Source organism: Bos indicus, chromosome 10 (assembly GCF_029378745.1).
Source record: "Bos indicus isolate NIAB-ARS_2022 breed Sahiwal x Tharparkar chromosome 10, NIAB-ARS_B.indTharparkar_mat_pri_1.0, whole genome shotgun sequence".
In the NCBI taxonomy this organism is placed as follows: domain Eukaryota; kingdom Metazoa; phylum Chordata; class Mammalia; order Artiodactyla; family Bovidae; genus Bos; species Bos indicus.
The window spans coordinates 61160915-61177162 of NC_091769.1; the positions used below are offsets into that span (position 1 = coordinate 61160915).

Here is a 16248-nt window from a genome sequence, read left to right on the forward strand (position 1 = left end):
AGAACTAGGTCAAACAATATAAATATTCTGAAGGCTTTAGACGCCAATTGCTAGGTTGTTCTGCAGAAGAACTGTAATAGTTGGTATCCTTCCTCCCTGTCGCGTATCTGTTTTTTTGTTACTATCTTTTATTTTTATTGTATTTAAATTAAAAAAAATTTTATTTTGGAGTATAGTTGACCAACAATGTTGTGTTAGTTTCAGATGTACAGCCAAGTGATTTAGTTATACATATATCTATTCTTTTTCAGATCTTTCCCCCATATCGTTTATTATAGAGTACTGAGGAGAGTTCTCTGTTGATTTTTTTTTTTTTCCTTTAAAGAGATAGCCTTTATTTGAAGGATTTTTACACTGAAGAATTAAAAAAGTGGTAGGTTTTTGGAACTTACTGACCTGTATTGAAAAGGAACTGTTGACAAAGATTCACCAGAAATAATCTGAACAAGCAAGAAAATATAGTTAATACTACTGAAACCTACTAAAAAAGTTCCAGGACACACGGTTTCTCTGACATAACAATACCTCTAAGTGCTGTCGTGGATATGAAACTGACTGCTTGTTACTTTTCTAAACAATCATTGCTATAGTTAACAATATTCAATCACTTCTGTTCTTTCCTGAATATATAAAAATTAAAATACCAATTAAAAAACTAATACATTCTTCCCTTCAAATGTTTCTTACACATACAATTTCCATATTGTCGGTCAATAGTGATGTGGTTTAAGAGCTATTTCATTCACAAGTCAAACAACAATCTACCCAAAGGGAACTGATAGTCTTTAGGCTCATAGTGCAAATGAAGAGTTCAGGAATGCAGCAACTGACATTTCTAAAATACAAAACAGATCAAATTCTTAGGAGAGACATGCAGTAAGCTCTATTAAGCAGCTGGCCACAGAACGAGAACATTGGATCATGTCACTGGTGATTTCAATGGGATGCCAGGTAGTTCCAAACTCAACTCGAACTCTAATCTTAGGCTTTGTATTTTGCTTTTCCAGTTTCAGTAATGACACACACGTGATTCAAGTCCCTGAAGTATTCATTATAGTCAAGGGCATATCCCACAACAAACTTGTCTGGAATTTCAAATCCAACAAAGTCTGGTCTATATCTAACACTTCGAGGGGTCCTTTTCACCAGCAAGCTTGCAACCTTGACCATCTTTGGTTTATGCTTCTTGACCAAGGAAAGCAAAGTCTGCATTGTCTTCCCAGTGTCAATTATATCTTCTACAATCAAGACATTCTTTCCAGTTAAAGTTGAGAGATCATCTCCACCAATTACTTTTATCTCGCCTGTTGACTGGTCATTACAGTAGCTCTTCCGTCTGATAAAATCTACAGTCATAGGAATGGATTTGTCACTATTTCTGTTTAGTGCTTTGATGTAATCCAACAGGTCGGCAAAGAACTTATAGCCCCCCCTTGAGCACACAGAGGGCCACAAGGTGATGGCCACCCATCTCCTTCATCACATCTCGAGCCAGTTGTTCGGTCCTGTCCATAATTAGTCCATGAGGAACAAACACCTTCTGCAAATCCTCAGCATAATGATTGGTTTTACAAAATAAATCTAGGTCATAACCTGGTTCATCATTGCTATTCACCACGCTGGGGCTGTGGGCCGCCATAACGTAGCCGGCTGGTGCGCAGGCTGAAGGCAGTCTGGGGCTGATTATTTTATATATATCAGTGTGTGTATGTTAATCCCAACCCCCTAATTCCTATCTTTAAAAAATATTTATGAATTTGTAAGTCTATATTTTCCTATTGTTTAATAAGTGGCAAAAGACTATTTTTTTCTCTGCCATGAAGATTCAGTTTATGAATAATATATAGATCCAAGGGAAGGTGGCCAGTATCTGGATATTGTTTCTTGTAGATGTGTCGATAATTCCTTGTAGATTCTGGCATTGTAGATTGTGTTTTGGGCAGATTTGTGGAAGCTTGAGAGTGGCTCACTTTCCATAAAAGCTTTAGTTTCCACCCTACTTCACAAATATTTACTCTTTCCTTCTCTCCATTTTTCTTTATCTCCTCTCCTTTCTTCTTTCAACTTATATATATTTTCACATTCAGCCACTATTCAAGTTGCTTTATTATCAATTGTTTTGGATGTTATTAATACATAACTGTTGAATCAGGTTCAAATTGTTTAAAATTTCAATGTCACATAGTCACTGAGTTTCATTTAGCTCATAATCCTACTTAATCTAAGAAAAAAAAGTTCAATGGACCAGGTAGAATTCTAAAAGAAAGAACTTCATTTTGTGTGACCACAGCTGTGTGTGTGTGCTTAGTCGCTCGGTCATGTCCAACTCTTTGTGACCCCATGGACTGCAGCCCACCAGGCTCCTCTGTCCATGGACTGTTCCAGGCAAGAATACTGGTGTGGGTTTCCATTCTCTTCCACGGTGTCTTCCCCACCCAAGGATAGAACCCTGGTTTCCTGCATTATAGGCAGATTCTTCCCTGCCTGAGCCATGCCCACGGTTATCTCCCGACATTTACCATCAAGCAGAAGATTAATCCAGTGTGGATGCTGATAAGCTGGTGTAGCTAATTCCTGCTCTGGATACAAACAGATGTATTCAGTCTGATGTTCTGTCCATGTTAATTCATCTTCCCATCTCTATACTAGCTGGTACACTGTTCCAGTTAATAGAGAGACAGCAGTATGAAGTTCTGGAATAAAGGAGGATCCATGGTTAACAAACAACATTTGGGTCAGCCGTTGAAACGGAAGAGGAAAATGGAGTCAATTCTTATCTTTATGAGGGATCTTTCTACCAATTGTTTGGGGGTTGAATTCACAGGACCTCTGGAGCATAGAAAATACTCACAGAAGAGAAAAAGAGAAAGAAAGACAAGGAGGCCATATACTATGTTGGCAGTTCCAGATTATAATCTTTTCAAGGCTCTTAGCAGGCTTCTCTGACTTCTGATTTAGTCACTGGGGAGCCCTTCCAATGGCTTTTACTATTGTTCCTCCACAAATTCTCACCCAGACATTTAACCACTTGACTGATTTAGGACCAGATCTTAATTTTTAATAATCTAGTTTATGCAAAAGGGCAAAGAAGGAGGTTGTTCCTAATAGAAAAGAGAAACAAGGTGATTAGGAAAACAAAGACTCACAGTGATAGTTTGCCTTCAAGAGTCTGGAAAACAATGTCAAAAGGAAATAAGAGAAGGGGAAAATGAAAACCTTACTAAGGGTGACATAGTCATTCCTCTCTTTAACAAAAACGTTCTCATCATCATTTTTATTTTGGGGGGAGGGATTCAAAAAATTTAGTAGCATTATCTCATTTAATCTCCAATAAAAACTCTCATTCTAGGAACTTCCCTGGTGGTACAGCGACTAGGACTCTACGCTTTGACTGAAGAGGGCTTGGGTTTAATCCCTGGTCTGGGAACTAAGATCCCACCTGTCACATGGCATAGCTTGCTGCCCCCTCCACCAAAAAAAAAAAAAACAAAAACCTTTCATTCTACTAATGAGGAAATGAAATTTAGATTAAGTTGCCCGAAGTCATACAATGAATAGGCACAAAGGTGGAACCTTAGCCTAGCACCACAAGAATCAAGAAACTTTGCTCTTTGCTGCTGTTTTAGTATGTCATGATAGTTACATGGGATTTTCCCCTTTAATTTACTTATTGTAGAGAAGTTCATTAATAGATTTTATAATATGGAACAATCATTGAATTCCTGCTATAAACACTTCTTAATTTTCATATCATCATAGGTAGTAGTTACATACACATTGTTAATATTTTATTTCAAATTTTTGCATCCTTATAATAAGTGAGTGTTCTTTTTGAACTATACTCATGAAGTTTTGGTTTCAGGAATAGGTTAGACTAATACAAATGATTTCAGAACGTGTCCATATTTTCTGTGTACTGCAGCACTTTAAACAATATTGGAATTATCCACTACTTAAACAGTCTTTGGTACTAGCCCAAACAACTCTCTGGACCTATTAGAGTGTTACCTCCATTGTCAAATCTTTTTTTTTATTAGTCTTTACAAATTTCTTATCCTTTGGTAAAATAATTTGGATAATTTTACCTTAAAAGTTGGGTATTTTACTTAGAATTTTCAAATTTATCACAAAATGTTGGCCACAGTATTTGTATCTAATTTTTAAATAGCCTCTATATATGTGATTATGCTTTCTTCTACATTTCTAATCTGTGTGTGATCTTTTTAAATCAGATTTGCCAGAGGTTTGTTTATACTATTGCTCTTTTGAAAGAACCAGGTTGGGTTTTATTATTCAGATCTACTTGATTTTTTGTTTTCTAATTCATTTATTTCCCCTCTAGCTTTAGTATATCTTTCCTCCTTTTTAAGTCTATTTTATGCTGTTCTTTCTTTAATTTCTTAAGATTATTCTTTCATAATTTCTTTATTTTTATTTTTTATCCAGTTTTACTAAGATATAATTGACATATAACAAACACTGTGTAAGTTTAAGATATACAACAAAATGATTTGACTTATATATATCATGAAATAATTGTCAATAAATTTAGTGAACACCATCATCTCATATAAATACAAGGTTGATTAAAGAAACAGAAAAAAATTTTTTTCCTTGCCATGAGACCTCTTAGGATTTACTCTCTTAACAACGTCCATATATAATGTATGACAGTGTTATTTAACATATCGTACGTTACTTCCCAAGTACTTATTTATCAACTGAAAGTTTATACCTTTTGACTGCCTTCATCCAATTCTCCTTTCCTCCATTTCTGGCCTTTGGTAATCACAAATCTGATTTTTTTTAATGAGTTTTTGTTTGTTTTGGCAGTATAATTGACCTACAACATTATGTTAATTCCTGGTGTATACCAGGATAACATAGTGTTGTATACCATAGTGATTTGGTATTTCTATACATTTCAAAATGATCACCATGATAAGTCTAATGACCATTCATCGTGATTTTTAAAACAAAGATAAACAAAGCAAAACAAAAAACCCTAATTTGATCTGAAGTGCACAGACACACAAAAAATTATCTCACAAAAACCTAAAGCTCACTCCCTCCCTTGCATAAGCATTCACATCATGCAAAAAAGAAAAAAAGTCTTCCCTCTCCCACTAAGGATGCCTTCTTCTTTGTGTCTGGGTGAGAACCTGCCTCTGATATAGAAGAAGGAATAAATTATATGTCAGGGTAAACCCAATAAGTGAAGCTGGTGGAACAGGGCTTGGTTTTCAACCCTGAAGATCAGAACTTCATAGGAAACATGGAGGGACTATTTAGTTCATCCCCACGGGACAGAATTTATCCCAAGGGCAGGGCATACTGTTGGTGGGAGGGCCTCCAGATCATTGTCTTACTACACTGTCCTCCTCCTGTATTTATTGCTTTACATATGTAACTCATACTTGGCAATAAATTCAGCCAGTCTAAGTACAAAGCACCCAGCACAGGATCTGTCCATGCCAGGCTCCAGGAGAGCTGGGAAACAGTGGTCTGTGGTGGGTTTTTGCCTCATTCCTGTGATGGCCACCCCTGGGGGAAGGAAAAGGAGGTGTTAGAGGGTGGGTGGTGAGTGCTTCCTTTTGGGGTCTTGTCTTTAATTCATTTTCCCTAGCTGATCATAAGGGTTATTTATCTGCCACATTCCATTCCATGGGGTAGAAGACCCAGAGTAGTATTTTTTGGAACTACTGTCAATGGTAAGCAGGCTATAATGAGTGATTGGTACTAAGTAAAGCAGCAAGGAAGTAGAGATCATAATTCAGAGGATGTTGTAATTGGACTAATTTCCTGTTTGTAATGTTATTGCTCCTGAGCACTGATTCTGCAAATTTAATTCACTGTCTTAAAATTTTGATTCTTTGGCTTCAGCAGGACATTAAAGGCACTTTTTCAGAGATAAATGTATACTTGTGTGTGTGTGAGCAACCATTACAGGCAAAGCAGAGCCAAAATGCAGCTGAAATGAACATTTACCTGTGCATGAGGTTTGTAAGCAATGTGAATGTCAGGAGGGAGAATATTCTGTAGAGGTCAGATATCTGCATGCTGGGTGGCTAAACTCAGATATCTGTTTGTTTGAAGACAGGATGGCATTTATTTAATTTTCCTGAGGAATGTATGAATGAGATTGATTATAGCTATGCATGGATAAGCATGTGTACGTCTGTGTAAAATTTGGAGTTATTTCCAGCATCTGGTGTGTGAGTTTGTGTTAACTTGTGAGGAGACTATGCAGTGAGGAGTGGGACTGCAGCCCACATGGGACTCAAAGTAAAGACTCCAGAGCGGGGATAAAGAGTTTATTAATTTGCCAGACCAGGGGACACCCCCCAGTGAAGACATTTACTGAGAACAGTGGCAAGGAGAAAAACATCAAGAGTGTTAAAGTTTTAGTTCATAGTGGTCATGCTAAGAATTAATAGTTACCGGAACAGAATGTACATGGTTGGATAAAGCAAGTTTCATTGTTCATTGGTCAGAAAGGAATGTGAAGACCTCAGCAAGGGTCTGGGTTCCCAGGGTCAAGATTAATGACCTTTATCAGCTGGTGAGACCAGTTACAGTGATACATGACAGTCAGATCCTCCTTGGCAGGCACTGATGTAAGTGGAAGTACTTCCTCTCACACAGGTGTAGACATCAGGAAACCCTCGTGGAGGTTTCATGTGTGTGTGTGAACGTGTGGATAACGACAACTTCTGCTAGTTTCAAGCTGTGCTGACCCCGGTTCCTCACAGCCTCTTTAGGACTGAGATCTCGCTTCTCAGATATCTGAGATGAAATAGCCAATTACATCCCTTTCAGAAGTCTTCAAAGATACAGTAATTTTAAAAAATGTTTGCAAGCAATTGAGAAGGATTCTGATAGGATGACAGAGTCAAATACACAGAGAGAGGGTGTGGGAGTCAAGGGCTCCTTTTGCTCACAGTCATTAGCACAATGTCACACGCAGGTGCACTTTGAGCACAAGTAGGACCAAGAATGGCACCCCACTGCAGAGTTCTTGCTTGGAGAATCCCAGGGACGGAGGAGCCTGGTGGGCTGCCGTCTATGGGGTCGCACAGAGTCGGACACGAATGAAGCGACTTAGCAGCAGCAGCAGCAGGACCAAGAAACACAGTCACTAAGGCAATCCACAGAATGGAGTGGAAAAATATTTCTTAAATCAGATCTCTGATAAGGAATTAATATTCAGAATATATAAAGAACTCCTACAATTCAACAGCAGGAAACCAAACAGCCCTATTAAAAACTGGGCAAAGGACTTGAATAGACATTTCTCTAAAGAAGACACACGAATAGACAATAAGCACATGAAAAGATGCCTAACACAACTAATCATTAGGGAAATGTAATAAAAACCACCGTGAAATAGTACTTCACACTCATTAGAATGGCTGTTATTTAGAAGAAACCCCCCAAACAACAACAAAAAACTTTTAATTTAACAAATTAAATGTTGACAAGGTTGTTAGAAATTGGAACTCTTATGCACTGCTGGTGGCAATGTAAAATGGTGCAGCTGCTGTGGAAAACAATATGGCAGTTCCTAAAAAATTAAAAATAAAATTATCTTATGATTGAACAATTCCACTTCTGTGTATATATTTAAAAGAATTGAAAGCAGGTACTTGGATGTTTGTACACCTATGCTTATAGCAGCATTATTCACAGACTCATAAGATGAAAGCAACCCAAGTATCCATTGATGGATGAATGGATAAACAAAACATGGTATATAACATGGTATATACATACAGTGGAACATTAGCCTTTAAAAAGAAGGAAATCCTGCCGGTTTTGATGACCTGGATGCAATTGGAGGACATTATGCTAAGTGAAATAAGTCAGACAGAGAAAGATGAATACTGCATGATATCACTTATGTGTGTAATCTTTTTATAAAAAGTCCAACTCATAGCAACAGAGTAGAATGGTGGTTACCAAAGGATGGGGCATCGTGAGGCTGGGAAATGGGGAGCTATTGGTTAAGAACAAGCTTTTGTTTAAGATGATTAAGGCCTTTATGATCTAATGTATAGCATAGTGACTATAGCATACTAATGCAGTGACTAATACTACATTGTATAATACAATTTAAATTTGCCAACAGAGTAGATTTTAAGCAATCTCACCAAAAAAAAGAGGTAAATATGTGAGCTGATAGATGTGCTCATTAACTTGATTGTGGGAATTCTTTCACAATATTCACAGCTATTAAACTATCATGTTGTATACTTTTAAATATATTATGATTTTATTTGTCAATTATATCTCAATAAAGCTGCAAAAAAGTAAATTTTTACACATGCTATAGCATGAATAAACCTTGTGTTAGTCCATTCAGGCTTCTGTAACAAAATACTACAGATAGAGTAGCTTATAAACAACAGATGTTTATTTCTAACAGCTCTGGAGATTGGATGTCTGAGATCAAGGTGCCAACATGGTGGGGTGAGGGCCTTTTTCTGGATGACAGAATGATCATATCCTTCCTTGCAGAGGGCCTAGGGGGTTCTGTGGTACCTCTTTTATAAGAGCATTAACCTCCATCATGAGGGCCCCACCCTCATGACCTAATTGATTCCCAAAGGCCCCAATTACTAGTACTGTCATCTTTGGGTGTTAGGATTTCAACATAGAAATTTTGGGGAGATAGAAACATTCAGCCTACTGCAAAGCTTGAGGATATTCTGCTAAGGAAAAATGCAAAAAGACAAATACAAAGACAAAGACAAAAAAGTAGTCTGATTTCCCTCGTATGGAGTGCCTAGAGTAGTCAGATCTAGAGACAGAAAGTAGATTGGTAGTTGCCAGGGGTTAGAGGGAAAGGGGATTAGTGCTTCATGGGTACAGAGTTTTAGTTTGGGAAGGTGAAAAAAAAGTTCTAGAGATGAGTGGTGCTGATGATTGCATGACAATGTGAATGTACTTAATGCCACTGAACTATACACTTAAAAATTATTAAAATGGTAAATTTTATGGATGTGTACTATATATGTGTTTTACAACAATTTTTAAAAAGCGTTGGTTACTAGATGAGTTATATTTTTGAAGTATTCAAGGTTGTCTAAGTTTGTTTTGCTGAAAGTGTGCAAAGCCAGTAAGAGAAGGACAGCTGAAGTGTCAAGGCCTGTTTCTAGCAGGTCCGACAGCTGAGATAATTTGGGGAAAAGTGCATGTAGTCTGTTCTAATTTCTTGAAGCCCAACCAGAAACTCTGCTGGCCAAGAGGGCTGCTGCAGGACAGGAGGTGAAAGTAGTTAACAGTAGCTGGTATTTGTTTCACTTGCCTTGCTCTCTTATGAAGCACATGATCACCCTGAGAAGAACGTACTGTAATTTTGAGCAGGGGATGCTGAGGCTCAGAGAAGTCTTTGGGACCATCCCCAGACCACACAGCTATTTCCCTGAACTCAAATCCAGGAACCCTTACACCAAATCCTGTCCCTATAGCACTTAATGTTTTCTAGTGACATTGTTTTGGTTTGAAGCTAAGAAACTGCTCTTATAGCTGTGGATAGACTAAGATGATGGGGGACAGTGCAGGCAGTAAATGCAGGCCTGACCCACCTTTTAAAAATCACTTCTAAGTGAGGAAACAACTCAGCTATGACCATCTCCATCGCTGATGTCAGGCCTCTGGGACATCTGATTTCTAACATTCTTTTTCACTATATTTTTCTGATTATAAATACTAAAATTGGCTTATTGTGGGAACTGAGAGATAGGGTAAAATTAAAGAAAAAATAAACAAATTGCTGGAGGTAACTAGTAGTGGTAGTTTGGTGTAAGATTTTTCCAGTCATTTGTTTGAAAGCTAAGGTGAGATTAGATAGTGTGTATTAATTTGTAACATGCTTTTATCATCTAATGTACACATTTTCTAGGTCATTATGTATGAATAGTACTTGATTTGACCTGAGCTTTAAGGTGTAAGAAATAATTTTAAGTACATCTCCTTGCCGTGGGTATATTTATTAAGAGTCTTTGGCTTTAAGTAGCAGAAAGTAACTCTGCCTAGGTAAGCCAAAAGGGGAATTTCCTGAAAGGATATTGAGGCAGCTCCTGGAATCTGAGAAGTGGACAATCAAACAGATAAGAAGGATAGAGTCAGGACTGCAGGGCTGCAGGGATTCCCTACCTCTGGTTTTCTCAATTCCAGATGTCAAATTCCCAGGTAGGATGGTGACTGGGGCCCAATGCTGGGCCAGTCAGCCTCGGCCAGGACAGAGTTGCGTTGTGGCAAAATGATAGTTCCGTAACACGTGAATATTGTGCTTGTGCATGTGCTAAGTTGCTTCAGTCGTGTCCAACTCTGTGCGACCCTGTAGACTGCAACCTGCCTGGCCTCTCTGCCCATGGAGTTCTCCAAGCAAGAGTATGGAGTGGATTGCCATGCCCTTCTCCAGCTCTCGTATATTGGGAAGGGCGATTACTGGGAGGAGGAAAAAGTAGCTTGTAAAATGCCAGTAGTAAATGCAGTAAAAAATAGATTCCTACCTCAAAGGGAAAAGAAGACAATAGATCACTTTCTTTGAATACCTTAAAAAAAAAGATTGGACATATTTAAATCATCCCCCAAATGCTCCACTAAAATTTAAGGTTTTCTGAATTGTTAATCGAAATGTTATTAATTTTTGAACACAATTCAATTGACCTGTATGTCGATGCAGTGTTTGTGTATTTCAAGAAACATTGAGGCTACATGTGTAGGTATTGTGTATTTTATGCAGTTTTTATGGGATGCAGGGCATTATTCTAGTGTTTTACGTATTTGTAGAGGTTTATAAAATGGTGATTAGTTTTGTTAATTCTCTTTATAGTATCTATATTTGATTTGTTGAGAAATCCTTTGTCAGGAATGAAACTTCCAATTAAAATGTTTTTTCCATGGAAAATATGATCCACTTTATGAAATTGTTTCTAAAAACATGTTGCAGCTGAAATCAGAACCTGCTAATTTATCCATATGAATCTACAGAAACTTACAGATGTGCATATATTATCATGTGAACACATATGCACTCTTCCTCTAACAGGCAGTATACACACTTCACCTGATCTAAGTGAGACTAGTTAGCTATCTGTCCATATCTAAGTATGGATTTCAGTGGATCGCCTCAAGTGTTTGAGGAGAAACAGATTAATTTAGAGCTTAAAATGCATGAATGTTAAAGTGTATGCATTTGGGGACGACCTCAGTATTTTTAGCTTCAATTGCTGAATGAAATAACTTTTTCCGGTGATTTTTTTTCCCTCAAGCCTTCTTTACTGTGCAGAGCCAGTTGAGAATATATTCTGGTATCTCCCTTTTTGGCCCTTTTTGGTTTCCTTTAAAAGTCAGTACTGAATGTTTGTAATACCCCAAGCATATTCCAGTATATTCTGTGCAAATGTCTCTAGGACCAAGAAACTGGGTTTCTAATTTTGATTTTGATGGATACACTGGTCATTTCCTGGTCTGAATCATTTAACAATGCAAGTAAAATAGGCCTTTGTACCATTGCTCTTAGAAACACCAGTACTGCGGTTGCATAGGAGCCTCCTGAGAAAGCTTAGCGTGGGCCTCAGAGTGCGTCTGGCTAAGAAGGGATTGAGTCTCTATCCTTTTTTAGTGGGGCAGTCAATCACAAGGGCTCCATCATCCATCATCTTTGGGCCTTGAGGTTCTCCCTGGAAGCCTAGTGTATGGAATTTGGCCTGGATTCAAGATACCATATATCCAGAAAAATCAAAGATGCAGTTGCTTTTAGGAAGTGAGCTAGATGGAAAGCACTAAAAATTCATTAAAAAGTAATCTCAGCCTGACTTTTCTTTGATAAAAAGAAGGCTTTGTGGTCAAAGGAAATGCTAGACAGTTGGCAGTCTCTCCCTTTGCCAGTCAGATTTGTTCCATTTCTTATCAGGATTCTCCTTAGGAAAACTGTGAAATGCCTAATGGAGCAAATGTAGGTTCTGACCCATTTACTTAAACATGAGTTGGAGCTTATGAGAGCTGCACCTCCTCTAGGAAAATGTGAGTGTGCATGCATGTTTGAACAAAAAAGGATAGTTCACTATTAGCTCTGACAATGCCAATTTTTAAAAAGGGAAGATATCTTCTAGTTCAATGTTTATGCCAAAGTAAAGGAGCATAATTCTGGCAGCAGCTCATTAGCAGGACTTATGGATCTAGAAACAGATGCTGAGATGGAGAGTTAAATGCAAAAGGTATACTGGGAGAATTCTTAAGATCAACACATAGGGGAGTGAGGGTTGCAGGTTTGACATGGTGGCAGTGTTGAATAGTGATGCTGTCTCAACAAAGCCCTCAGCATATCTCCTGGGTGCGGAGACCAGGCCTTTGAACACCGTATTGATTTGTCATGTCATGTCATGTCATTTGTCATGCCTCTTGGGAGGGACATGTTTATGGTAACTAAAAGGTAACTAAAAGAGAGACAAGTTCTGGGGAAGGAACTCAGCTGTGAGACATGAGCAGCGAACATTCCCACAACCAGGGTAATGAGTACTTCTGTTCTGAAGGGGGATCTGGGTTATACAAGGGGACAAGGATCATACTTTGTTTCAGTGCCATAGAGCTGTCTAAACATTTACATACTGAACATTCAGGATGTCCAAGGCAGCCCACTAGGTGCCATGGAGGCATCTAAAGAAAATCAAGTAGGCATTCTGCCTTTATAGAAACCTGGACCATCTGTTGCTGTATGTATAACAGACATAATTGGGCCTCTTCTACATGTTTTCTGTATAATTCCAGTTATAACCAGAGAGTGTGCTGTTGGGTACTAGACATTGTAAAAAGCAGTTTAGAACCAGTTCTCAAAGCAGATAGACATTTTAAGGAAAAAGCAATAATTATGGATAACATTTTTGAGGCATTGTTCTAAGCACTATCATTATTCCCACTTTATAAATTTAAGAAACTGAGACATAGAAAGCTTTAAAAATGTGTTCAATATCACAGAGATTATAGGAGACTGGTAAATTTTGAATTCTGGCTGTTGATTGCAGAGCCCACTCAACCAGCCTTTTTTTATTATCATAGAGGAGTTGTAGATAAATTAGAACCCTCCACTTTTCCCCCTGTTAACATTTATAGTAATTTTGCACTTTTGTTTATTTATGTATCTCCCCCAAGCACTTTCTTCTGTATCATGTATAAGATATCATGTCACTTAATGAAACTTAGTTGATACAAAAAGAAGAAGGATTTCGGTTTCCCTCTCCTTTCTTTTTTTTTTTTTTTTAATATATTTTAATTTAATTTTATTTTTTAACTTTACAATATTGTATTGGTTTTGCCATATATCAAAATGAATCCGCCCCAGGTATACATGTGTTTCCCATCCTGGACCCTCCTCCCTCCTCCCTCCCCATACCATCCCTCTGGGTCGTCCCAGTGCACCAGCCCCAAGCATCCAGTATTGTGCATCGAACCTGGACTGGCGACTCGTTTCATATATGATATTATACATGTTTCAATGCCATTCTCCCAAATCATCCCACCCTCTCCCTCTCCCTCTCCCACAGAGTCCAAAAGACTGTTCTATACATCAGTGTCTCTTTTGCTGTCATTGAATGCTGGTAGGAGAGACAAAGAGCGGAAGGTCATAATTAACAGTATGTAAAAGCAGTTCCATAACCCTTGTGTTTATGTAGTAGAAAACTCATCTCTTTTAAGACCCAGCTGCTTCCTGTACCAACATACTGAGCTAGACCAAGGTCAAGTACGTATAAACAATCTGTCTGTGATGATTAAAAGGTTGTGTTTTAATAGGTTTTTTGCCACATACAAGCTAATAGCTGATTGTGATCCCATGGCCTCTTACATTCATTTCTGGTTAACTCCAGAAGAAGGCTCAGCAAACCACCTGCTACCTGATTTTGATTTTGCCATATTTTGAGCCAAGAATGGTTTTTGACTTTTTAAAAATGATTGGGGGTGGGGGATCAAAAGACAAATATTTTGTGACTTGTGAAAGTTATATGGAATTCACATTTGTGTCCGTAAGTGTTTTTGGCACTCAGGCATGCCCATTCACTTACGTGTTGTCGGTGGCTGCTTTTTCAGCTGCATAGGCAGAGTTGTGTTGTTGTGACAGTCTATATGGCTCACAAAGCCTAGCAGTTTTTACTCTCTGGCCCTGGACAAAAAAAGGCATGGTGATTACTGCTATGAAGAGGTTCTCAATCTGACTCAGCTCTATTGGAAACACTTGAGGGAGCTTTTAAAACTCCCAATCCTCAAGTCCACCCTCACCCACTAAATCAGAATGTCTGGAGATGACACCCAGTCATCAGGATTTGTTAAAGCTCCCCGGTGTTTCCCCAGTGTGCAGCCACGGTTGCAAACCACTGCCTAGAACATGAATATATTTCGAGGGGCATATGGTCTAGACCTCTCAACATCCAGGCTGCCAGATACGGGACAGAATGCAGGTCACTTATCACCACCCATGTGTGCAGGGGATCATGGGAACAAAGATATTCAGGGTCTTCAGATACCCTCTGATGAAAGCCTTTCCTGTGAGAAGAGCAGAGATAAAGAGGACAGAGGGGAGAGGAGACGATTATACTAAATATCTATCCTAGCACATTGACTGACTAAATTGAATACAGATTTCCCCCCAAATGGAACATAATTAAGTGCGTAGCCTTCCCCATCATAGCTGCCTGGAGCAAGTGACCTAATTCCTTAACGTCCACTAACAGCCATCTGGGTGAAGCTGTAGAGCACAGAACCAGGCACCCTGTGCAGTGCGTTCAAGTAGAAGTTCTGGTCTACTGTGTGGTCCTTGAGATGATCTGCTTTAGAATCACCGGGGAGGCTGTTAACCTGCAGACCTATAAAATCAAAATCCCAAGAACAGTCCCAGGAATCTGCATTTTTAACCAGCAAGCCAGTTAATTTTTAAGAACTTGGAAGTTTGATTACCACTTACCTAAATGGTTATCTCAGTGAATTCTTAGCTAATATGCAGGCCAAAGTTGTCCCACCAGTGGACCCAACTGGCTAGACCAGTTACTGATTCCTTCTGGAGGCACACGCACACATTTTTGAAAACTGGACTTGCCAGATAAAATCTGTAGTATATATACCAAATAGCCCATAAAACACTGAAAGTTATTTTTTTTAAACAGTGGTGGGAGTTATACACTCATATTACCCATTATTGTCTTGCTCAACATTATACATACCTTTATGGCAAACTGTATTAAGTATCTTAAATGGCACCAAATTTTCCTTTTATGAAGATAGGCCTATTTTTGGAAGTAGATAAGCGTCATTTGGAGTGAAATATGATGAATAAAGGTGGGTGATTATGTTGAATCTGTTTTGTTTTTTTTAAATTCATTAAAAAAATTCTTAAGTGACCACACTATATGATCAGTATACTTTTTAACCTCAAAAGATATGCCTTAATAATAATTTAGAATATTTTGTCTAAAACAGAATGGTTTTAGTTTATTCCAAAGTAAAGGAGGACAGTCTTTTGGATTTACCAATTCCAGTGTGTTTTGTGTGAAATCAACCCCATATCTCATTTTGTATTTGAAGGTGTAGAAGCCACGTTGCATTTTGAAACATGTGATCATTTTATGAGAAATCATTGTGGGGATAGGAGAAGATCAGGACTTCATTTCTGTTTACTGCGGGGAGACTTGCAAGGGAGGTGCTACCGTGGAGACAGAATGGTCTTTCAACTTCATTAAAGTACAATTCATGGGTTAACCTTTGCATCAGAGCCAAAGGGCAGAATCACAAAATAGACAGAACAACCTGTGTTCTGTGGTGGCTTGGGCTGGGTAGAATTGCAAATGTACTTTATAATCAGATTTTGAATAGAATTCAGGTTGAACAGAGTGGTGAGATAAGTCCATGTGAGAGTAAATGCTGTGGGCATTCCTAAAAGGTTTGATTTGACCATCCTGGGACCCAAAGTGCCTGTTTCCAAAATGAAAGGATATATTTTATGGGCAGCATCAACCGTCCCAGAGTGCATGGGCAATGCCCTTGATAGTAACACAAAGGGAGTTTGAAGTTTTCCATTTTCTGCTGGTCTAGGGCCATTGACTGCACTCATTGTGTGCTTATCGCCACGGAGGCAGGCTCATGTTCTAAAGTGTCCTGTCTGAGGCTTGCATATATTCTTGGAGGTCTTTAATTTCACCAAGCTGAACAAAATTGAACACATAGATCATTGAGCTTTGATGTTCTGAAGGTAAA

At 38.4% G+C, this 16248-nt stretch overlaps 1 protein-coding gene and 1 pseudogene across 3 annotated transcripts in view; one reads left to right on the forward strand and one right to left on the reverse strand.

The window, feature by feature from the left end:
- The window catches only part of SHC4 (SHC adaptor protein 4), a 136928-nt gene that overhangs the window by 51763 nt on the left and 68917 nt on the right, over window positions 1-16248 (forward strand). The window lies entirely within an intron of this gene.
- Window positions 611-1713, reverse strand: LOC139185156 (hypoxanthine-guanine phosphoribosyltransferase pseudogene; annotated as a pseudogene).